At 44.8% G+C, this 24,755-nt stretch overlaps 1 long non-coding RNA gene across 1 annotated transcript; it reads right to left on the bottom strand.

Moving 5' to 3' along the window:
* Positions 1-17,483, bottom strand: LOC142570920 (uncharacterized). Its single transcript, XR_012825714.1, has 3 exons — positions 17,328-17,483; positions 13,798-13,876; positions 1-172 (listed from the first exon to the last, which is right to left on the bottom strand). It is a non-coding gene; the product is annotated as an uncharacterized LOC142570920 (long non-coding RNA).
* Between the last annotated feature and the right edge of the window lie 7,272 nt (positions 17,484-24,755).

Genomic DNA, 24,755 nt, shown 5'->3' with positions numbered 1-24,755 from the left:
CCCCGGAACTGGTGGTTTATTGTTTCACAAATAATGAAGCAGTATGAAATTCTTGGCCGATGTTAGCTTTCCATCTTCGGACTTCTTAAGGAATGGCTTGACGCAGGACGAGCCGAGATGTTGCGGTCTATTCACCGAGAGCATGCTGTAGATGCAGACTTTGTAGTTTTTTCTGTGGCAAAAACAGGCAACGAAAAGGAAGAAAAATTGCGTTATTTCTCTCCTCGCAGGCCAGTCATGTCGACTAGACCGGCTACAGCCCGTAAAATACCAGTGGCTCTTATTGCAATGTTAGCACATGGCAATACTAAATACAGACGTAACACACAAACATATAGTGAGATATTTTATTCTTTCTGCCACATCTGTATCTTTGTCTGCGTATCTCATAACATTTTCGTTTCCCTCAAGGTGCACTGTGGTATCTTCTCAGAAAAAAGTGCTGCAGGTACTACTAAAAGCCAGATGTCCAAAATCCCAGTCTGCGCAAGAAGGACCGGGCCATATTCCCATGATGAACACGTGTCACCTAACTCGTCGCCCCGAACATGCTGAACCGAAAGCGCGAAGTGCATTTTTGCGTCACCCTGAGATGGAACCGACCTGCTCTCCATGGATCCAGGGCGGAATTAGGAGGGGAATATTAAGGGAACGGATTTAGTATGGGTTTATACTCTCAGACAATGTGATCAGGCATAAGTGTTTGAAGGAGAACTGTGGCAGTGGGGAAGCTTGGTTGTTCAGCGGAGGTAAAAAAAAAAAGCGCACCAGAACTAACGTTCAAGCGTAAAAGCGTTGCTTGCAACTTTTCCATCTAGCTCTCCACTACACTCTGAGTACCTATTGACTAATCGGCCATACAATGTTAGGAAAAACCAGATAATAGGCGACGCGAGCTGTTTAACCTAGGTAAAAGTATGCTCATTTCCTGTATAGCTCTAAAAATGCAGTTTATGCTCAAGAAAGAGAGAAATAGAAGAGAGAGTGATGGGGATGTTTACCAGAAGGCCTTTTGGTTTGCTGCCTTGCTCTTGGGACAAGAAAATGGAGACAGAAAGGCGAGAAAGGAAGAGGAACGAAGGACGCGGTTTGAGCTTGAATGTAGTGACACTGTACTGAGGTCTATTGGAAGGTTTTGCCATGTTAGTTGCGTGGTTAGAATTAAATGAACAGATCCCCTTTCCACCGGTCATAATTCGCAACCAAAAATATGAATATACCACCCCTAGGTGGAAGGGCTATGACAACTATTCTCCATAAAAGCAAACCCTCTTTCCGTTTTCCCACACTGCCTGTGAACCGACCACTATTCCCCTTCTCCCAGCTTCACCTTCTGATCTCCTGCGGACAAAACCACGACTAAAATATGTCAACTGTGCGCCGCTACTGGAACGAAACTGGCAACCCCCTCCGCCAATTGTTTCATTGTACTACTTCCGATACCAAGCGTCACCTCCGCATAAAATGTTATCTGAGCGTGCTTGGGATAACAATTTTAGCAGTTCTTACGCCGGCCCAATCCATAGCAATAATCAGTTTCGATAGCTCACTCAGTGTATGCTCTGCACTGTAATACAGAAAAAAGCATAGCTACGATTACGCGCCACGAAAAGAATACTTTTGACAAACGAAAAGTCGTGCAAAGCTTTCCTTTTTGCTCACCTTTAAAAACTCGGCATCGGCCACCGTATCATTCACCAAACGATTATACTCATTCTCTATCCCAAGAGGGCTCTTGCTCAGGCATGCAAAATATTGTGCAAAAATAAAATAGCGATGATAACCTCTTCAGCATATATACTCACGTCCATAGCCGGGGGTGACGGAAAGCCAATCAAGCATCATCAGCAGGGGGAGAAAATGAGCAGGTCCGAGGACCATGATTGCCTTACTAGAAGACTAGAAGGACGTCGCCGTAGTCGGTGCGGACCAACATGCAGAGGTCCCTGTCCATGGTTTTGCGTGGAGGGGCTGACTACGCGCCGGAACGCTGAGTATAGTGCTCGAAGGAGCGGAGTGCAATCTCTGACCGAGTGTGGAATCGCGAGCCCGTTTATATATCGGAGAGTCTTCCACCGCAGAAGTGCTACGTGATCCGATAACGCTGGGACGGAGGCGCCAATGCGGGAAGAGAGCGTGGCACTACACTGGGCGGCATTTGACCGTCACGTGGTTGGCTTTCATTTAATCGCGCCGCGATGTACGCGAGCGCCGTGATTTGGTACATCTTGTATACATCGCACATGTGATGCGCACGCAAGTGGGCTACCTTGTGTCGCTAACTCTAAGAACGCGCTGAAAGCTTGTCAGTGGAGCCTGGACACTGGATTTTTGAGGCTTTTAGTTCCTGGTGTCCCTCGGCTGCTACGTTCATTTATTTATCGCTTCGCAGAGTTCTCTCTATATGTCACGAAAAATCCTGCGTTTGAGGCCTTGCGCACGCTTTTGGATATTATCATCGATTATGCAGCCTTTGGAAAACAGCGCATCTTTTGTAAGGACATACTGCTACGCTCTTAGAGAAGAAAGAGGTAGCAAGTGCTTCATTTGCTAACTGTTCGTGTCGGTTACTAGCCTTATCGTAACCGTTTACTAGCGCGAGGTATACTAAAATTTCATTTGGATGTTAAACTACAGTACATATATTGGTCCGAAGCTGGAAAGGGGGTTACGTAGGCAATATTTCTGACTTTTCCAGCCCTTTGGCGTGGTACGATTCATCCTTACAAGCTGCCGCAGAAATTTGCAATAAAAAAAAACACTCTCAATGAAGAGTAAAGTAAACTTGGCATAGAAAAATCTGTCTAAATATAGTTCGTTCGATCAGCTCGCAAACTTTCACGCTTTCAAAACAAGCACATTGCGACAGAGAAGCAGGCGGCACTAACATCTTAAGTGTATTTGATAATAACTTTAAAAAACTGGTAGAACACGGGGCTGAAAAACACTTCTACGTTAATTCGGTTTGTGTACTTAAATTAGGAGTGTCACCGCTGCGGCGTCTCTCGTGGCCTTGATATGTTTTGGTGTGGGCGTAATTTTAGTGCGTAAAATTACATCCGTGAAACCTATATACAAGCAAAAGGGTTTTCATCCTCCGGTCGTCGCGGTGCATGTTTAAATGATTTTATGATATGGCACGAACATTTGTGGAGTTAGCATTGTAGCATGCTAAATCCTTCGTACAAGCGCAAGGTCGCTATACTCTATGAACGATAAAGCTATTGTAAAGTGTGAGCGAGAAAATAAGAACTGGTGCCGTATAAGTCTAAAGAAAACACCAACTTCGGCCTTGGCAGACCTTCTCATCCCTTATTACACTTCTCGCGAAAACATTTTCATCTGCTGGATGAGTCAGCTTCGGTGATCGCTATCAGCTCCCTCTAGGTTCTTTAGCGGCGAGGATATGGGCAAAATTGGGCCGCTAAACTTTCATAAACACATTCACATTTATACTATCAGCAACGTTCTTCATCAATTCATTACATTATTTTGTAGTCTTGTCAAATGACGTATGTAAGTATACGTCATTTAAGGCACCTAGGTTATTTGATCATTCTTACCTGGTTCTGACGAGTACTTTCACAAGAAACGGGACTCATGTAAAGGGACTTGTTAATGTTGACTTAATCATTCACTAGAGGTACACAAGTACAAAGCCCGCAAAGAAGAACGTGGACATATGTAAATGAAAATTGCAATTGTGACCTAAACACATTGCGCTTTTTTTCTACCATCATGAGACCCACAAACAAAAGTCACATGGTGTATGCATATAACTTGGTGCAGAGAAATTAGACTAGAGGCAGTCACTTTGCGATTGTGAATGTTTCTTGAGCTTTCCGGAGTGATAATTATGAAACAGGATGGCTTTGTACCCCATTTTGGCTAAGCCCCTCCCCCCCCCCCCCCCCCAAGAAAGGAAGGATAATCAGCTTCGAGAACTTCGCAAAAATCCTCGCAGAAAGCCGCGTCGTGCCGACGAACGTGCAAAGGAATATTTGCGCAACTACTAGTATATTGTCACAGTCTGTAATGTGTGAAGAAGAGGACTATGATGGTGGTCTGAGAGACGACGAGGAAGAGGGTAGTTTTTTTATCGCTGCTCTACGCTTGTTGGCCCAGCCATTAAAAGCCATCTGTAAATAGATGCACGCTTCTTCCTTTCCGTAACATCATTGGTGGAGGTGCGGGGTAATCACTTGCGCAAGACGGAGCTCCGCAGCGGACGTAACCTGGCCACCATGGCATCCGAAGGAGAGAGTTCAGCCACGGCCCCGTCGTCGCCACCGACGGTCATCCTGGCCCAGCCTCGCGACCCTGGCACGTTTTCCGGGATCGACAACGTTGACGTCGATGACTGGCTGCAGAATTACGAACGGGCCAGCGCACACAACAGGTGGGACAACACGCTTATGCTGGCCAATATAATATTCTACCTCAAGAAAACGGCACGGGTCTGGTTCGAAACACACGAAGAAGAGATTACGAGTTGGGACCAGTGCAATCAGAAGCATAGAGATTTGTTCGGCAAGCCCGTCGGCCGCCAACGTGCGGCGAAGAAGGACCTTGGGACCCGTGTACAGACGTCCACTGAATCTTACGTGGCGTATATCCAGGACGTCCTCGCTCTTTGCCGCAAAGTAGGTAACAATATCACAGAGGCAGACAAGGTCAGCCACGTCTTAAAAGGCATCGCGGACGACGCGTTTAACCTGCTTGTTTATAAGAACGTAACAACGGTCAATGAGATCATTAACGAATGTCGCCGCTTTGAAGACGCGAAGAGTCGCCGCATAGTTCAACAGTTTACGCGGCGACCCAATACCGCAGCTTCATCGACGTGCGAAGACATTTGTCCACCGCGTGAGCCCAACTCCTCCGAGAACGTCGTACGTATTGTTCGGCGAGAAATCGAAGCAGCGTCTCCTGCCACGCCTGTGACGCAGTGCTTTGACGATTCCAGGCCGCTTGTGTCACTCATTCAGTCGGTCATTCGCCAAGAACTTGCCAATGTAGGTCTTCCGTCCATCTGCTCCGCCAGCCGTCCTGACTTTGCTTCGTCTGCTGCCTCTGCCCCTGTTCGCCGGAGCCAATACGGTCCATATCTGGGCTATCGCAACCCGGCCGAATGGCGCACCCATGATGATAGACCCATCTGCTTTTACTGTAGACGTGTGGGCCACATCTCTCCCCACTGTCGAAGCTCCTGGCCAGCCCACTCTCGACCAAGCTTTCCCGCCTACCGCCGCTCCCCGCTTTTGTGGAACGTTTGTGGAAACCGTCGTAGAGATAGCGTCAACGCTGATCGATAAAGAATGATATCTGCGACACACCAATACAATACTCCAGGCACGTACACAAAGGGAGGGGGAGTGGAGGAGCGCCCGGGACCCCCCCGAAAATGAGACGCATACCCCCCTCCTCGCCCACACCACCACTTCTCACACACATTCCTAAAGCGCCGCGAAATCAATGTTGAAACTTGACAGCTACTCGGCAGTCAACATTTTGCTGGCTTTTTCGCTCCTTATGGATGGCGGTGGTTATTGGCATCTCCTGGGGTGTGAAGGCCAATTTCGTCATCGATTCGGTCCCCACGCTACTTACTCGACCTGAATTCAGTTGTCACCGTCTTTTCGACGGTCACGCGCATCGCTGTTGCTTCATTAGTTCAACCTTCTTTGTTTAGACTTATCCAGGGACCAGGAAAAGGGTTCGGTTTGTGGTCAGCTGGTCTGTATGCACGTGGAACGAGTTGCGGCCAAAGAAAACGCCAATTGCGTTGGACTTTACCTTTTGCTTCATCATTTCCTCGAGCAACGGCTCGCCGCGACGCTGTTAGATTCCCGGAACCATATACCCGCAATATGGGTTAGATAAGGTGGAAACGAAACAGCGTCCATCATCAAACCTTGCGATACCCCTTAAACTCATTGGCAATATGACTGTCACCGGTTAACTCGTCTGGTTCTTCCCTAATTGTAGAGCTCTTTTCGTGCGAAATTGCCGACTGGAAACAAGAGTCGCAAGGAGTTGAGAAATGGACGATCTACTAAGAGCCAAGGTAACAGCCAAACAGGAAGGAAAAGCGGAAATTCACAAATTTAACCATTGTTTGTGAATAATTTATGGCTGAACATCTCTTTATTTAAAAAGGAAGTAGAACATAAAAAGGAAGTGGAGAACAGTTCCGTGTGTTCTGAATGACGCTTCTACTGTTATCACTCGAGCCGCCTAACGTAGCCACTTCTCTGCTGTGCTATAGGTGTGTTTCTAACCTGCCGCGGTGGGCATAGTACGTCTAGAATCACAGCGTCCTGTGCCCTGCGCGGTTGTAAGGGACTGGCACCCACGCATCGTGGCATAACTTCCCAAATAACAATACGAGTCGGTTGTGGCACTTGCTAGAGCATAAACGAGGGATCCAAAAGAACCTGTGATTGTTCGGCAAATATATATTTCTCTATAATTCTTCCAGAACTAATTGAAAAAATGCTAATATAGTCGGATACGAATTAAGCCCCGCCCACGCCCTCATAACCTCCAGTCACTCTTCCTCGCACCACCCCCCCCTCCCCTGTGAGGCTGCAAATAAGTCGTACTTCAAACTTTTCCTGTTACCCAAATTTTATACCTTTTGCCTCGCCTATTATAGTGAAATGGCCATAGCCTAATTCTTTATTGAACTAAAATAACATGCTTGCTTTGCTGCAACTATTTATTGTAAAGTTTCACTACAGTTGGCAGTGAAGTTTCATGAGTAAAATTGGGTTCAGCAGTGAAATGAACGGCACTGCAGACTTTTGAAAAGTGAAATGCTCAGACTCCATACACTTTGTCCATGTCTGTTGCACACCTCATTGCTTCCTCCGATGAAAAGACTCTTCAAGCACAGCAGACGCCCCGGAGGTATCAAGTACGGCGCCATTTTGAAAAGGCCACATGACGATATTGTTTGCTTCCGCGATTGGGTGGCGAAGTAACACAACTCCGCGCGGTTTGTGTGCCTTGGTTGCCAACTGCTATTTTATTTAAGTTGTATTCTACTAAAGTCATCTTTATTTTACACTTTGGCTTCTTTACTTGTTTTTGGCAGTGTTCGTCCTGCGCTTCTTTGCTGCGCAAGTTCATTTGACGTAGTTCCTCGTTTGCGAAGTAAAGGAGAGGTGTATCGCACAGGTGTACCTGTAAAATACACCTTATTTCATTTCTCTTTTGTGGGTTTTCGTGTTTTTATGGCGAATGGCGGACGTTATTCACATTTGCACTAGTAAAGTACCCCCCTCATTTGCATAGAAGTTACCTTGGGGTGCACCCCTCCCCCCCCTGAAAAAAATATCCTGGGTACATGCCTGCACCAGAGCGACAGTGTTTTATGACCCGCTGCCACCCCGTCCAGGCAAGGAGGAGAGGGACACGAAGCCCCCGGAAACACAGCGCAATGGCTCCACACTACCACTGCGAGAGCCCGAAACCCCACAACTTCCAGCACATAACCGAGGTCCGACAGTTTGGACGTGGAGGGATCCTCTGTGGTTCACCAGACCAGGGCTACATACAGGATGTGCTGAAATGCACAAACTTTGCCCCGCAGCCGGTGAGCTCCTTCATCCCTCTTCACCTCGCTTGCTGCAAAGGCCTAGTCCGCGGTGTGGACATGAGCTTAAGTCCATCAGAAATCCTAAGAGATATTTTCTGCAGCAGGTGTAGTTTCCGTGTACCGCTGTACGAGGCTTGTAGATAATAAGAGGGTCCCCATAGAAACAACAATAGCAACATTTACAGGGGACGGTTCGCCCATAAGAGATAAAGGCATGTGGCCATTAATATACAGAGTAGAACCTTTAGCTCCACTACCATTACAATGCCTGAAGTGCTTGCGGTACGGACACAGTGCTAATGGCTGTCAATCAAGTACTCGTTGCCGTTTATGCGGGGAAGGCCATCTTGCCAACGATTGCACGTCTCAGGCTCAGTCGTGCTGCTTGTGCAATGCAGATCATGCTGCCGACTACTCCAACTGCCCCGCAAGGTCGAAAGAGATCCAAGTAATCGAAATATTTGAGAGGAGGCGGTGCCCTCGTCGAGAATCCCTTGCAGAAGTTCATAGCAGGACCCAGGGTAATGCTGGTGTAACAGCCCGTCAGTCACTTCACATGGACTCGTCAATTTCCCGGACAATTGCAACAGTGGTAGAAAAAGCGATGGAAGAAACATTAGAAAAGGTTCTACCAAATCAATCTGACTTTGGCTATAGTAATATCCACGCGATTGTCTGGTATATCTCAGACAATAACAAACAGCGTACGAAATTCGGCCGCCTTATTTAGAAAGTCACCTGAGTGTGAGACTGAACTACCCTCTAACAATGTGGATTCAGCAAGACCTTTCACTTCAAAACAGGTTGATCATGAATGCCATTCTGATTAAGACTCTCTAGATAATCGAGATGTGGATATGGACACTAGAGTTCTTAAACGCACTAGATCGCCCAACAACAAACTACCTAATTCTCCTAACTCTAAAACAAAAAAGTTCGCGAAAGAATCACTTACGAGGGCTGACTTTCTAAAAGACAGTATTCTGGAACAAGCAGTTGCGGCTGCTTAAACCGTCAACATAGGGTGCCTAAGAATAATCCAGTGAAACTGCCTATCAATACTGTCTGCATCTGCAGATTTATTATACTTAATCTCCCAACAATCTCGAGATGTTATACTATTACAAGTAACTCGTTCGTCCGCTGACCCAAACTTCCACTTAAACAACTACAAGTGTTTTCGATTGGATAGATCTTCCCGAGGTGGTGGATTAGCGTTCTTCATTTCGTCTAAATTCTGTCATATAACATAGAGTATGATGTTAATATTATACTCTATCATCCGACTGTGAATATTAATTTTAAAATAACCATTCCGGGTTGCGTCCCGCTCTCTATAATTAACTCCTACTTTCCTGCTGGGGTGCAAGACGTACGCTAAGCTGATGTCGCAGTGGCCTATTCCAAAGAGAACGTATTGTTTGCGGAAGACTTCAACTCGCATCATGTGTCATGGGGATTCAGCACTGACTCATCTGGAAAACGCTTATGGGATTGGACTATTCTCGACAATTTCACGTGTCTGAATGCTGAAGTTGCCACTTTCGTGCGTTCGCAGACGCGATCTGTGCCAGATTTGACATTTGCTACCTCAGGCATTTCCATCTCTTCTGGGGATGCGGTCGATACCGCCACTAGAAGTGACCACCACCCAGTTGTCATTGATATTAACAGCCCCCTGATTTCTTTAAATGAACATGAGCAGACTTTTGTGAACTATTCAAAATTAAAAAATAATTTAGTCAACTTTGTCTTCTATGACAACTATGGAAAGAGATATTAAAGCGATGAGCCTTCGTGCAATATTGAAAGGTACCATAAAAAAATCTGAATTGTAGTCTCATCAACAAAAGGGAGTGCTGATTGTCCATGGTGGAATAGTGATTGAGTACGTGATTATAGACGCTGAAAAGCTGCGTGGAAGATACTTAGCTTTAATTAGTGCCCTGCTAAATGGAGTATTTATAATTATAAATATGCTACTGCTATGTTTAAAAGAAAAATTTTATTAGTGAAGGGTAAATATCATGAAAAACGGTATGGTTTTTTATTGAAAAGCGCTAATAAAAAAGCACTATTTAGGTTTCTCCGCTCTTGAAAGGCCGTTCCAGAGCCCATAAATATTGACTCAGTTGTTCTTTCACCAAAAGAATTGTTAAAATCACTAGATAAAATTGCTGAAGGTTTAGAACAGCGCTTTACAACTCAGCTGCAGGTAAACTTCGTTGGGGCTCTGGCAGGGGACGGTTTCTTAGAGGTAACAATGGAAGAGCTTTAGCAGGTTGTTCAACTGCTCCCTGGCACAGCTCAGGGTCCAGATGGCATTACGTCAGGCAGGTTGGAAATATGGTTTGACCTTTCCCCGCAAGACCTCTGCTGCATAGTTCATTACTCCCTCGTGAACGCATGGATACCTCCCGTCTAGAAACTCGCTAAAATAATCACCCTGCTTAAAAAGCAAGGAGCGGGAATGAATATACATAATATAAGGGTCATCGCACTAACTTCGAATGCTATAAAATTAACAGAAAGGGTATTGCACATTCGTATCATGAAACGTTTAAATGATAATACACTATTAAGCCCATGTGGATTTAGACCTGGATGCTCGATATGGTGCGCACATGTCGATTTAGAGGGGCGCATTAAGTTTGCTCGACACAGGCGGTAGTAAGAAGCTTTAGGGACCCTTGATTTACTCAAAGCATACGACAGAGTAGAGCATGTCACACTCCTTAACTCTTTAAATAGCATGAGTTTTCCTAGGTATGTCATAAATTGGATATATGAATCTTTAAAGGATAGGAAAGTTTATTGTTTCCAACGCGGCTTGTTTACGAAAAAATATAATCAATCAAGAGGAGTTCCCCAAGGATCTGCCCGTTCTCCTTTTTTGTTTCGCATTTTGTTGAGCTCATTCACATTGCGATGCCCTACAAGTATGCAGATGACATAGCATTCTTTGCATATGCGAGTGGTACTCACTCATTACAAAGAACACTGAAATCATACTTAGGAACGCTTGAAGCTCGGTTTGCAGTTATTCGAATGTGGTTAAGGTGAACAAGAGTTCCTTGACTGCGTTTCCATTGAATGTACCAGTTAATATATCTCTCCAAAACCGTCAGGAAATAATTCCCGCAAGGTGATTTCGTCAATTATCTAGGTGCAATATACAACGACAAACTGAGATGGTAGTGGAAACTGCACGGTAAAAGAAGAAGTAAAGCTTCTTGCGGATGGAATCCGAATTGCTCTACGTACACCGGGCTAGAAAATTTTACGGACCACAGAATCTGAGAAAGAGCTTTAGTATCTCAGCAGCCTCACAATGGAGCCTGGTGCTCGTATTTCCAGCCGCTGCGAGTATATGCGAACAACATAGTGCACCTGTTTTACTATCTTTTCAGGCTGCTCAGAAATTCAGCGTTTTACGAGATCTCGTGGTCTGTAAAATATTGTGGTCGGTGTGCGTATGGGCATGCTGATTCTGAAAACACGGTGCGTTCAAGGCGTCCGTCGTACTCGCTAGCTGTCAGCAACACTGCTTAACAAAAGACTCGCTACAATATTATTGTGCGCCCGCGCTTGTGCGTGCGTGTGTTTGTTCATGTGTGCGTGTCATAGTGTTTTCACTCTTTATGCACTCACACAGAGCTTCGTTGCGTATAAACTCCAACTCGTTGTATTTGCTGCAATTCTTAACGCGATAACCACAACCACAATTTTAACCTCCACCACGCAGGCCCACCGCGTGGCGCAGAGGCGTTACTGAATTATTTGAATTCCTCAAAGCAAGATGCGCCAGAAAAATCGTCAAGTACAACCTACAGACGTGATAGCGTCGTATTGTAATTTGTATATGCTCGAGTAGCAGACTAGAGCGCACTAGCTCAGGTCGACCTCTCTGTCTTTCCTATCAATAAATTCTATTCATTCATTCATTCATATGCTAGAAAATATAATTATGTCGCGTGTAAACTGATACACAAACCCCTTTTCCGGCGTTTCTGCCATGCATGTAGTGACGCGCTGCGCTCGGCTCCTTACAGCACCACCACCCAAGATGGCGCTCGCCTTCGTGCACGTAGCCGTCGCCGCCAGCCTTTCCCGGCAAACATTACGGTTACATAATGTACAGTTGCCAGGAAGTGTGAGAAGCAATCAGAGATCCTTGAATGCTAAATTTCGTTCCACTGTTAGGGGCGGAGCTGAGGCGTCCTCCAATTTTTTTACACATTTTAAAAGCCAAAAGCCTCAAGTGGCTCGTTGCAATAGCTTATACCCCATTAAGACGGCAAGCTGGGCCACTTGGTCAGGCTTCATAGTAAGGTTCGTAACAGCGCAGCACAACACATGGACAAAAGGAATAAGGCAAAAACGACGACACGGCGCCGTGTCGTCGTTTTTATTTTCCTTTTGTACGCATATTGTGTTGCGCTGTTACGAACCTTTCAATGAAGCTTGTAGCCCCTTAAGGTGACGCGTATAGTCGATTGGTACAAGAATTATCGTCATTAACAGTTACTCGTACCCCCGTAAGGAAACAAAAACGCAATGGCTCATACATTCGTTGGAATCACTCAATCACTCATACAACACGCAGAACAACATACGTTTCAATAAAGAACAAGCTCAAAACAAGCATCCGAACCATCAATAAAGAATTGCATACCCTCTCGGAAGTACGCTACTGCCGAAGATGCTTGCCAAACGAAAAACGAGGTGCAACGTGCGAAGCGGCGGCAGCGAAGCCTTGCGATACGCAATACAGTTTAAAAAACTGATATGAGAGAACATTTAGGCACGATGAAATAGGACATCTGTCGCAAAGAAACAAGTTAGGCAGTTCTACATTATCAATAATTTAATCAACGTTTCACAGGGGAACGGTAAACCAAGAAAAGTAAGAGTATTCGCTCACGAGAGCACCAATTGTGTCCTGAAAAATGCAAGCGGCAAAGCATAATAATATTCAGGCACACCATAAGTTAGCAGCGATCACAATAGTGCAGAGATCACAAAAGCCATCGTCCAATAGCTATGAAAATCTCTTATATCAAAACAAACTCCGTTCTAACGGCTCCAAGCACACACAGACACACGCACAAAAAAGGAGGTTTCAGATTCCTTAATCACATGCACTTTTACATCATGAAGTTAGGTATCACATCATATAAAAAAACAGAGTGAAAACCAACACGGGTCGCAGAGACGACTTCAATTGCGGTGCTGGCCGAGGTCAAGACACTGACGAGGTTTTGTCATTGAAGCATTCGTGGTGCAACTGAATGTCTGTGCAAAATCCTGAACGTACATTAAGGGCACGCTGATCTCGAAGTACGCCTGCAGCCACTTTTGGTCTGGGCAGCGGTGGTAGCTGTTGAATATGTAAAAAAATTGCGCGTGAGACAGTGTCCAGAGACTCCTTGTTCACAGAGCGTCGCAGCCAACTTGGCGGTACCCATTGTTGTCGCTGTTGAATTCGTAGTATGCTTGAACGCGTCCACTGTAGCGTTCAGACAGTCCAGAGAGAGGCCGTCGGGATTACAAATAGGGTCGATTGCCATAAGGACGCCGCCAGTTCCTTGGTAAAATATATCGACGACTGAAGTAAGAGAATACGTGAGAGACGCCGCCACATTGAATACCATCGCGCTTCGAGAGTCCACTTTCCTCAGGCCTCCCGCTTCCTGCAACAAGGCACTCGCAAGTGAGGTGGCGAACGACTCGCGGTGGGAGGTGGTCTTCACGCAAGTCTCGTAGGATGAGCGGAGGAAGCTTCCTGCCTTGAGCATTGTTACGTTGAGCGGCATCACGCGTGTCATCATGGCGCAATCGAGTCTAAAGTCAAGGCTGGTATGTTTGTAGCGGCCGAGCTTGATCGAACTTGAGCAGACGTACGCGAAGAAGTCGTCGCACGGGTCTGCGCTCGTGTTGAGGTACCTGCAGCTATTTTCCCGGCCTCGTCGGGGCAGCAGAACGAGTGTATGTCTGTGTCGGAAGGCTGCTTGCTCCTTGTCTTTCCCACGATTGCGTAGACACCGAAGGACACGATCGCCACGATTGTGGCCGCAGACACTGCACCGGCACACTCAGCGAAGAACGCGCGTTTGCTGGCGTTTCTTAGTGGCGTAGCGTTGATGGGGACTGGTTGCTGCGGGAGCACCAGAGACGCAAAAGGGCACACTTACCGGTGGTGAACGAGCACCGTCAGCCGTGGTGTCGCGCTTCTTCTTCGGCGCCTAGCTTGCGGCCCGTGACTTGCACGTGCTGCTGATTATACGAAGATTATACGAAGAAGAAGAAGAAGAAGAAACTTTATTAAAGAATGTAGAATTTTACCGCGACGCTGCTTGGTAATGCGACTACTAAAGCGCTCGAAAGCGTCATACGTCAGTTATCATGGTTTTCTTAAAAAAAGAAGGAAAGAAAACTACATAACACACGATGATCACGGTTTGACAAAGTGTGGTGAATTATAGGGGCAATATGCAGGCAAACTCTGATGTGCGCCCGTCAGAGGTTAAATAAAAATGGCTAGACCCTAGTTTTCGGGACGCTGGGAAGCGTTATACGGAACGTTTCAAAAGGTTATCCGCTTGCCTGAGTGGAGCAGAGGTGGCAGGTAATTCGTATTTCCAAGAAATTGGGGCCGCATTTTGTGTTGACGTGTACGGACAGTTTGAAGTGTTCAGGTCATTATGGGCATTAAAAATAGTAAGGCACAAGCTCTCCTTGATGATTATTTATGTCATGTGAAACATTCATGAAATGTATATAGACGACGCAAATGCGAGCAGGGAATTATGGGACGATGGTATGACGACGGCGGCACGACGACTTTGAAATGACGACGCCTGAGCGAGCGATGACGGTATGGTATGAGGACGGTGGTGTGAAAGAATCACTTTCATTTTGCGCGTCGCGTCCAGTGACTTTCACGTGCCGTGAATGTGAAAAAGACCACGCGAACACCAGTCCCTCTTTTCGATGCGGAAGTGTAAACTGGGTGTCCCAGTTATGATGGATGTTCAATTTTTAAATTAAAGCATTCTATACATGCGGATGAAACCAACTCTGTAGCTGTAGCAGCAACCTGAAGAAGCGTCGAGAATTCATTCTGCTGCTTCCAATTAGTTCATTTGCAAGCATTATTTACCAAATGTAAAACCTTTTATAGGTGTATTTAAATATTATATGAAATAGCATTCTTTATACATTAAACGTTATGCTAACGGCAAAAGTTTAAAATAAATTAAATTTTGGGGTTTTACGTGCCGAAACCACTTTCTGATTATGAGGCACGCCGTAGTGGAGGACTCCGGAAATTTCGACCACCTGGGGTTCTTTAACGTGCACCTAAATCTAAGTAGACGGGTGTTTTCGCATTTCGCCCCCATCGAAATGCGGCCGCCCTGGCCGGGATACGATCCCGCGACCTCGTGCTCAGCAGCCTAACACCATAGCCATTGAGCAACCACGGCGGGTGACTGTCGTTTCTGTTTTTGTTTTCTGTATTAGTGCACTTGCTTTTCATGCGTTCCCCTACCTTCTGTAATGCTCACGGGCCCTGAAGGTATTTAAATAAATAAATAAATAAATAAATAAATAAATAAATAAATAAATAAATAAATAAACTATTCCTTTTGCTTCATTATTTTGCTAGAGTGACGGCTCGCCGCGGCCCTGGCATATCCTCGAAACCATGTACCCGTGATAAGGGTTAGATAAGGTGCAAAATAATATCACGCGAAGCAGCGTCGATGATCAAACCCTGCAAGAACCGTTAAATCCATAAGGAATGTTATTATTCTATTATTCGATAAGCATTATTCTATTACAAGCATTATAATTTGCGATATGGATTCTATTACAAGCACATGCAGCAAATTATTAGAGCACATTGTTGCAGGCTTTATTCGTCAGTATTTGACAGATCACAATGTCCTGTCCCCACTACAGCATGGGTTCAGAAAGGGATTATCGACTTCAACTCAGCTTGTGTCAGTCGTTCATGAAATCTCTGAAGTACTTGACTCGTCCGGACAAGTTGACATGCTCTTTTTAGATTTTAGCAAAGCGTTCGATAAGGTACCCCACGGAAAATTAATCTACAAGCTCGAGTGCATTGGTCTTCCATTAAATGTTATATCATGTATCCAAGCCTATCTCCGACACAGGCAGCAGTTCGTAGAAATTAATAAATGTTCCTCAAGTGTCCGTCAGGTAACTTCAGGCATGCCGCAAGGCAGCGTATTAGGACCGCTTTTATTTTTGATCTATATCAATGATATAATAGACGCAATCCCCGATGATGTGCATGTCAATCTATTTGCGGATGACTGTCTCATACTTAAAAAAATCGCTTCACGAAACGATCCCGCATGCTTGCAGAAATCGGTCATGGCAATTTCCAATTGGTGCAAACTTTGGGGCATGGAATTAAATGTGCATAAAACAGTCTTGCTGCGAGTAACAAGAAAAAAGGAACCTAGTGTATTTTCCTATGTTCTAATCGACACAAAAATAACTGAAGTTGAACAATACAAATACTTAGGTGTCACATTCTCTAACAGATTCTCCTGGTCAGACCATATTTCCCTTACATGTTCAGCAGCCTTGCGGAAATTATGGTTCTTGAAAAGGATACTTAAGAAAGCTCCGGTAAACACAAGAATTTTAGCATATAACACATTCGTGCGATCGAAACTTGAATACGCAGCGGTTGTATGGGATCCTCATACCAAAAAGGACATCATGAATTTGGTACGTGTACAAAGAAAGGCCGTTAGATTTATCTTTGGAAAATATAAAAGAGAGGATTCCCCGTTCTTACTAATGCTTAGGAATAAAATCACTTCACTAGAACACAGGCGTAAAGTTAGTCGTCTCCAGTTTTTACATAACATCATAAATGGAAAAATCGGGCTTCAAATACCTCAATATGTAACGCCTCTCAATGCACGAAAAACAAGACATAGACACAACTTTTCCCTTACGCCATTATTTTCTAAAGCAAAACCTCACATGAATAGTTTTTATCCGCGTACTATAAACGAATGGAATTCTCTCCCTGTTGAAGTACTTCAGTCGGGGAACTTCACAAATGCGTTGGAAAACTATTTTTCACATAAGATAACACAACCATAAACACAATTTTTTTTCACTATTTTTCTCGTTTTCATATGTGAAATTTCCTGTATTTAGTTATCTTTAGTGTCCGATTGTTGTTTGGCACAGCGTTTTGATCCACATATAAATTCAAATGTGCAATTATTTTCTAGTAGTTACTGTGCTAAGGGAAGCATTGTGATTTTTGTAACGTGGCTATGGGATGCATCATTTTCATGCACTGTTTATATATAAATTTTTTTTATTATCTTTGTTGCATTGTTATTACCTTGTCAACTGTATTACCCCTCCTGCATGGGCCAGTATGTTGGCCTGCAGTATGAATAAATAAATAAATAAATAAATAAATATTCATTTCTCATAACAGCGTAATTAGCGCGAGCTGTTTCATTGGTGGAAACAATAAGACAAGAGACGCAACAGCTACTTCTTAGTGGAAAATGGCTATTGCTTGAACTCGGCAGCGGTTCTCATTAAGAGATAATTGACACCGCAACGTCCGACGCACGCAGAAGCTCTAATGTCGGCACAGGCACCGCCAATACTGCCGACATACAGCCTATCACGGCGCAGCAAGAATGAAAGCTACCGTTCAGGTGGCGTAGTGGGTATACAGGGCGCGTTGCGCTGCTAGGCCCGAAGGCGCGGAGTCATATCCCAGCCGTGGTCGCCGAATTTTCATGAAGGCGAAATGCAAGAACACCCGTGTATAGTGCGTTAGATACGCGCTAAAGAAACCGAGGTGGTCGACATTAATCCAAAGTCCCCCGCTACGGCGTGCATGCCTCATGATCATATCCAAGTACTGCCACGTAAAACCCCAGATTTTTTTATTATTATTTGAAACTTTAATAGGGAAGCTCATCAATGCAGCGTGTTGTGTTTCTTTTTTCTTTCTTGCTTGTCGCAATAGTGCACACGGAGAAGTGCGAGAGATTAATTAATGTTATCGTTTTAAGCAAGTTCTTGTTGTCATCGAATCGGCCTGGCATAGTCTAAGGGCGTCTCAAGTGATCGAATAGAAGACAGAGCAAGAAGCGAAGTCCAGCTGTTTCTGCCTTCACAACAACGCGCTAATGATTACGAGCAGAAGATAATGCTAAATGACAAGACGGAGAACCACACAGACCACAGCGCTAACAACGGAGTGTTTTTTATTCTTTCAGTCCGCATAAGAAGGCGTTCCAGCGAACACATTTAAAAATTCTTAAAGGTTGCCCCTGTGGCATATAGCACAATCCTACTTCACGAGGTGGTCTAGTTGAAGCGCCGGACACTACTTGCACAAAAATTGAAATGCATAATGATCAAATTACCAAAAATTATAAAATGAAGTTTTTAACTAATTATCTCATGGCTCTTATTGTATTTACAAATTCTAGGTGTGGAGTTCGCAAGGCAAATCCACTTGGAACGAGCTCTCAGGATGACGCCAGTTTCGAGATATTAATTCCCGAACTTTGCGCAGAGATGCATTGGCGTTCCAGTTTTGTTAAGAAGGTAACTAGAAAGTAACTGGACCGAAGCCTTTCACATTTAAATAGTGGTTACATGCGTCGCCGCTATTATGAATGTGAAAGGCTTCAGAAGTAAGACGGGCGCGTTCATCGTGGCATTTTGACAAGAAAATAACATCTTTAAAAGACGGCTTGCAGCCGCATTCATCGCAATGCAGTGACCATTGACTATCTCTAACTTGTTTTTGAACATTGTTTGAGTGTTCGCGCGTGCGGTCATTGACGCACCGCCCCATTTGACCAATACAGAAACGCTCGCACGAAAGAGGAATCTTGCGAACTACACTGTCACAGCAGTCAACAACAAAGCGCTGCCTACAGGGGCTATTTACAACTTTTTTTGCTCTCGGTCTCCTGATCGACTTGTTAGCACAGGCTGCCTAACTTATTTCAGGCACTGAACAAACAACAGCCTAACGCCTGCCCGGCTGACAACCTTCTTGAGATTATGCGCGACTTGGCGCACATATGGGATAACCGCAACCATTTCCTGCGAGTAATTTTCAGATTGAGCGGCAGCCGAGTGCTTGCTTTCAAGGCCTGCTGGGAGGCTTTCAGCTATGCTAATCAAAAGCGTTAATGGGAAACATGCGAGCTTCAGCCGAGCTACTTGCAATTCGAAGCTTGCATCTACTTAGTGGTCACAAGACCTAATGAGGGCTGCCTTCATGCAAGATCTTGCAATACCGCGCTTAGCTATCTTGAGTGCGCGGAGTGAAAATAGAGAAGGCTCTTGTCGAGGAGCATAAGCCCAACATACATAGTTGTTTAAGAACGACAGCTCCAAATCTAAAAAGCGCAGAATAAAAACTGAAAGAACAAAAGCACTTGGTTGTTAGTCGGCGCTGTAGTCTGTGTCCCTCTCTTCGCCCTGTTGTTTAGCGCTGTTTTCTGCTCGTAATCATGAAGGAACCAGCCCAAATGCGTACCCTTCTGCGCTAGTGATGTATCAGCGTGTTTGCTTCTAGACGTAAGTTAGATATAGCCATAAAGAAGGCGTCGAAAGGTAAGACTCCGCTCAATTTTCCTGCCTAATGATGCTCTAAAGAGACTGAAAAGTACAGACTAGTTAAAAGCCTCCCTCAGGACATTTAGTTCCTTGGTGCACACTATAGGCCCTAGAACACAAGTGCTATTTGCCTTTCTCTCTATATTTCCTTTCGGTAAGCCGAGAAGCTCTAGAGTCTCAAAGCACCACTGCATTTCAAAATCGTTAGCACTTTTCTGACTTCTTCCAGGTGACTGAATGAACCTGCCGCATCAAAGCCTCTCGGTATATTTCGCACGAGTTAATGCGCGTAGCCAGGAACCACTGCAATCGGTGCATTGCGGATCGTTATTTTATTCACCACTGCCGTTTCACGTAACTATGAAAGGGGCTACTTACTGTCTACGGACTACGTTCCACAGCGTCCTATCTCGCTGCGTATCTGTTCAAGACGCTTGTTAATTGGTACAGAACTGAAGAAAGCTTTGGTTCGATATTTAACTGCACAATCGGCGATCGTTGCCATTGTCAGCATTCCTTCAAATGCCCTTTCTAATTGGCGATGAATCTGCGAAAAATAACGGAATTGCGACAAGCAGCCCAAGAGAGACGTCACGTAACGCTGTAGTTGATCGCGTCACTTTCGCAATTTTTTTTATTTGCATAGCAAGCTTCTAAATGGCATTGATAATGGGGACGACTACAGACTTGCTACTAGCGTCATATTGCTCTCACTTCCATCTGCTGACTGTGCGGCTGACACCATCTATCTCTTCTTTCGTATTGCTACATGAGCGTGAATCGTTTGAATGGTGCAATAGGAGAAGCACTAGCGAAGCAAGAATGTGTGTTTAGCATTCTTCTTTTTTCTCTGCGTGCTGCGTTTATATTTTATTAGCTCAAGCAATGGAACAGAGCTAGACAGTGGGAATGTGAATAAATTTGTCTCTTTTTAACACACGAATGCCTTTTTACCTGGGTCTTTCCCCAATTCACTGTCAAAATTTTCACATGACAATTTAATTCAATCACTAGCATAGTGTAAACAAGGAAAAAAGTAGCATGCTACTTGTGCTTCCTCATAGATTGAGATTTAGTGTCGGTGCTTAAATAGCTTCCCCGATCAATTACGCTTATTCTGGTCCATACACTCTCTGTCCTCTTCATCAAATTACGGAATAACCTTTCTCTCTATGTACCCTCTCTCCCCTTCAACATCGCAGTTTAATTGAATCGATAGATCAGCCAACGGGAGAGAGAGAGAGAGAGAGGGACTCCTTAATGATAGTGACAGAGGCTTGTTTCGAAGCTTGCCTAATGAATCACTCTCGACGAAGACGATATCGTATATCATGACATTTACACTAAAAGCAGCTATTGAGCTTTCAAAGTGTACCGCAATAACGTAGGGGGCCTTCGAAGCAAATTTTTAGAAAAACGATCTTCGAATATTTAATGCTACCGATTTATAAGCAAACTTAAAGATAATGGTATCGCGCCATCTGTTCGTCAATTGAAAGATTTGTATAAGGTATTGGATATGTTTTTGGCGTTAACGACTAGATTTCTAGTCAGCTGAGAAGTCTGTAAATGAGAAACTGAGACGAGGTTACCGTATCTCATGCGCCATAAAAGTGGCCGTACTGAAAAAAGAAAAGGAAAGCAACTGCACGTCACCAGATGACCGAAGTGCAGCGTACTGCTCGTTGGCTAAGTGCAGTTCTAAGCACCGTATCCCGTTTTAAAGGAATCCAATCATGGTTTTATTGATTGGAATCCTGCAGCGAAACCATTAATAAGAATCTCTACGTGCACCAGACTTTGTCCCCTGTGGACTGTAACAAATTTCTTTTCCAATATTCAAACGGAACAAATATTCGACATCTCGGAATAGTCAATTCTCGAATCGAGTACGAATCTTGTAGCGAAGGCTGTTCGATTCATATTCGAAATTTTGAATATTCGGGCACCCCTGCATGATGATGATGAATAAACATTTATTGAGCAGATGGTTGTTGTCGTCCTTTATGGAGGGAGGCCTCCCTTAGTCCAGAATGCCTTGGCGCCGCACTGTTCACCTTATAATGGATGTTGGCTGCATCGCCCCATTCCTGGGCAGCGAAACTTAGCGGGTATGTGCCACAATTCTTTAGACCATTATTATGAGCATAATGATCACAAAAAAACAGCATTTTTCACACCCTCTCTGTCGCGTTGTCTCATTGGCTACGGCATTCTGTTTCTGAACACGAGGTCGTTGGATGTACCAGGAGTACTTTAGTTCTTGCTTTATGCTGAACACATCTTTTTTTATTTATGAGGAACCAACCCGGTTTGCTGTCCAGGAATGCGTTTAGCATGCCTTCGGAAGTGGTTATTTGTGGCCCTACGTTGGCACTATGCTGTACAATGAGTTATGGGTGGCGCTTCCCTTATCATCCTTGCCTTATCCGTACGCAAGAACCAACGGGCCCTTCCTCAAGGACCAGTTCGGAAACCCATGAAGCGTCGGTGGCCGACTCCGGCGTAGCGTCTGCGGCGATGGTGTTCAAACGACAGCGCCTCATAACGCTAGCTGTAGCGAGAGAACACGAGAACGCTCCCCTCTCCAACGTACGGATTTACGGCGGTACCGCTCTTCGCGACCGCTGCACGAAAACGGTTAGATACAAGAAATCGTGGTTGGTTCAGAAAGAGCTATAAGTGCTTTAAGTATACTAGAGCCCATACCTGGCCCGTGCCGTTTTTGCGTATAGGCTACGTTGTACTAGGCGGACGTCAGCGTGCAAGAAAACTTGCAAGGACAATTTAGTTAATTAACAATATATCTAATTACCTCAAGAATTACTAACTTTGGGTCACATTCAAATGCTAAATGGAAGCTGAGAAGCAGTGAAGTGATGTCTGCCTAACAGAAATCCTAGGACTGGCACAACTTGCGAGAAATTCGACCTTAACATGGGCTACGAAATGCATTGGCGTTCCAGATGACTAGTTTATCAAAAGAGGGCCTCTAACGGTTCGGGGTGGTCTTAACTGCAACGCCGACGCTCTTCCAGGAGATTTTGGAGATGGATATAGCGAAAGTGGTGTTACTCTTAGAGTTGCTGCTAACCAGAGGTGACGTCATTATGCCTCGGCTTTAATTTCGCAGTTAAACATGCGTCCTAAATTTAACATTCAAAAAGTTCAACAGAACTTTCCTCACGATATCTGTCCACGTTAATGCGATTAGCATTGAAGCATTGTAGCGACACACCGGATTGCCGCCGCCAAAACGCGTCATGTACGAAGCCCTGTGCTGCAACCGGGTTCCTCTCTCGCGCTTCCCTCTGGGCACGCTGTGCCATCTGACGACGCATGCTTGAAGCCCCGGTGGCCTCCGAGATTAGCACCGGTGGTTCGCTGTGGTGCTAAAGCTGAGAATCATTGGGTGAGCGAATATTGGAAGTTTCCAATACCAATCGAATATTATGCATGAAATATCTATCTTCGCATTCGAAAAAATGAACCATTCCGTATTTTCCAATATTAGAAACTAACGAAATATTTCGCAACAAGTGACGGTTAAATTTTGGATACCGTTTTTCTTCTGTTATAAAAATTATCGCAAATTATCGGAAGTGCAACACCGACAGTGGTTTTCGAAGCAACAAGGCTTCCGTCAGGGGAGCCGAAACGTATTTTTTCGTATTCTTTTATTGGTTGGTGTCCTTCTCTTTACCTTCTACCTATACAGAAACAAAATGGCTAATGGAAGCTTTGTTTTCGGTTTCGCGATAGAAGCCCTACCGGACAACCTGTGTTCTTTAATGCGTAAGCATTCTTTGGCAAGTATCGCACCAAAATATATCTGTCACGCCAAAAATTGAATGTCTTGTATCTGCACAAAAATGCGTAATTTGAGAAGTTAAGACTTAATCGTTATATTAGTATAAATGTAGATGATGGGCAGCTTTATAAGCGATAAGGAACAACTGAAATAAAAGAAATGATCAGAGAGAATACCCATATGATCAGATTTATGCATATCCATAGGGACACATAGGGCTCCATAGAAAGTGAATGCGGAAGTCTATAGTAGGAGAGGGCCAGGTTGAAATTTATGGTGAGCCAACCTAAATTTGGGGGTGGGCCAACTTCAAATTTTGGGGATGGGGCAACTCGAAATTTAGGGGTTGTCCAACTGAAATTCGACAAAGTCGGATGTATGACAGACACGCTGAAACTCTTAGGTCTACGAAGTCTTATTTCCGGTAAACTGCAGCGTGTATGTGACGCAAGACCGGCCACTATACAGTGGATTTTTTTTTTATTTGACGCATGTGTTTGTCTGCCAGAATATCAGGTGCCCGTTCGTGTAGAGGTTTATAGACGTCTGCGTCTGACTTTCATGTATTAAAGAGAAAAGAAAAATACATTCAAGGCCCAGCTCCAAGGCGTCTTGCTGCTGTGTGAGGAACCTGTGTGACGCAGGTTCGAGTCCACCCAGCACCTGATAAATTTTAAAACTTCTGTTTTTCTTTTTCGAAGAGCGACGTACGGAGGCTAGATAGATAGACCCAGAGTTCCTGAAGTATGCTAAGAATGCGAATCGTACTAAAATTAAGTTAGTCCAGTTTATTTATACAGCACAATGTTCGTTGCAATATTTCTTGCTGCTAATGTCCGCCTAGCCACGTAGCTTATATCTGCAAGAACGACATGTGGGCCGAGATATGAAAATGTTCACCGCGGAAGCGGTCTTTCTAGAGGTCATCCGCGGAATTGCATGTCGTGGTTAACTACGTCATCATACGACAAGACTCAACACAGGACCACAGACATATAACGAGCCGTCTGCGCTACTGCTTCAGATGGAGAAGAAAAGAGAGACAGGGAGCTTAGCCAGTGCTAAGCTGCCTGGTTGGCTACGGATGGTGGTTTGGCAGGTGTAGCTTCAGAAATTAGTTAATTAGTTAGTAGTTAATTAATCAAATAATTATAGGGCTTTACGTGCCAAAACGAAGATATGAATATGAGGCACGCCATAGTGGGAAACTCCGGATTAATTATGACCACCTGTGGCTTCTTAATGTGCACCCAATGCACGGTACACAGGGCATCCTCAGGAAGTGGGCGTAGCAATCTTCCTCCAGCTACGCCTTGGGCACGAGTCATGCAGAGGAGGAAAGACAGAAACGGAGGTTAGCCAGTGTATAGACCGCCTGGGTACAGACGGTGGTTTGGCAGGCGTAGCGACAGAAATTAATTAATTCATCAGCTCTGCGGTATCACGCGCCAATAACGCGATATGATTATGAGGCACGCCGTAGTGAGGAACTCCGAATAAATTTTGACCTCTCGGGTTTTTTAACTTGCCCCCAATGCTCGGTACACAGTGATTTTGAGGAAGTAGGGATAGCAATCGTCCTGCGGCTACGTCTCGGGCACAAGCCATGCAACTGAGGAAGCAAGCGAAATTTAGATGTAGTGCCTAGGTGTTGGTGAGAAATACTTCGAAATTCCATCC

Source organism: Dermacentor variabilis, chromosome 2 (assembly GCF_050947875.1).
Source record: "Dermacentor variabilis isolate Ectoservices chromosome 2, ASM5094787v1, whole genome shotgun sequence".
Taxonomy (NCBI): domain Eukaryota; kingdom Metazoa; phylum Arthropoda; class Arachnida; order Ixodida; family Ixodidae; genus Dermacentor; species Dermacentor variabilis.
Note: the sequence above shows the minus strand (reverse complement) of the source record. Positions and strands in the feature narration are given on the sequence as shown.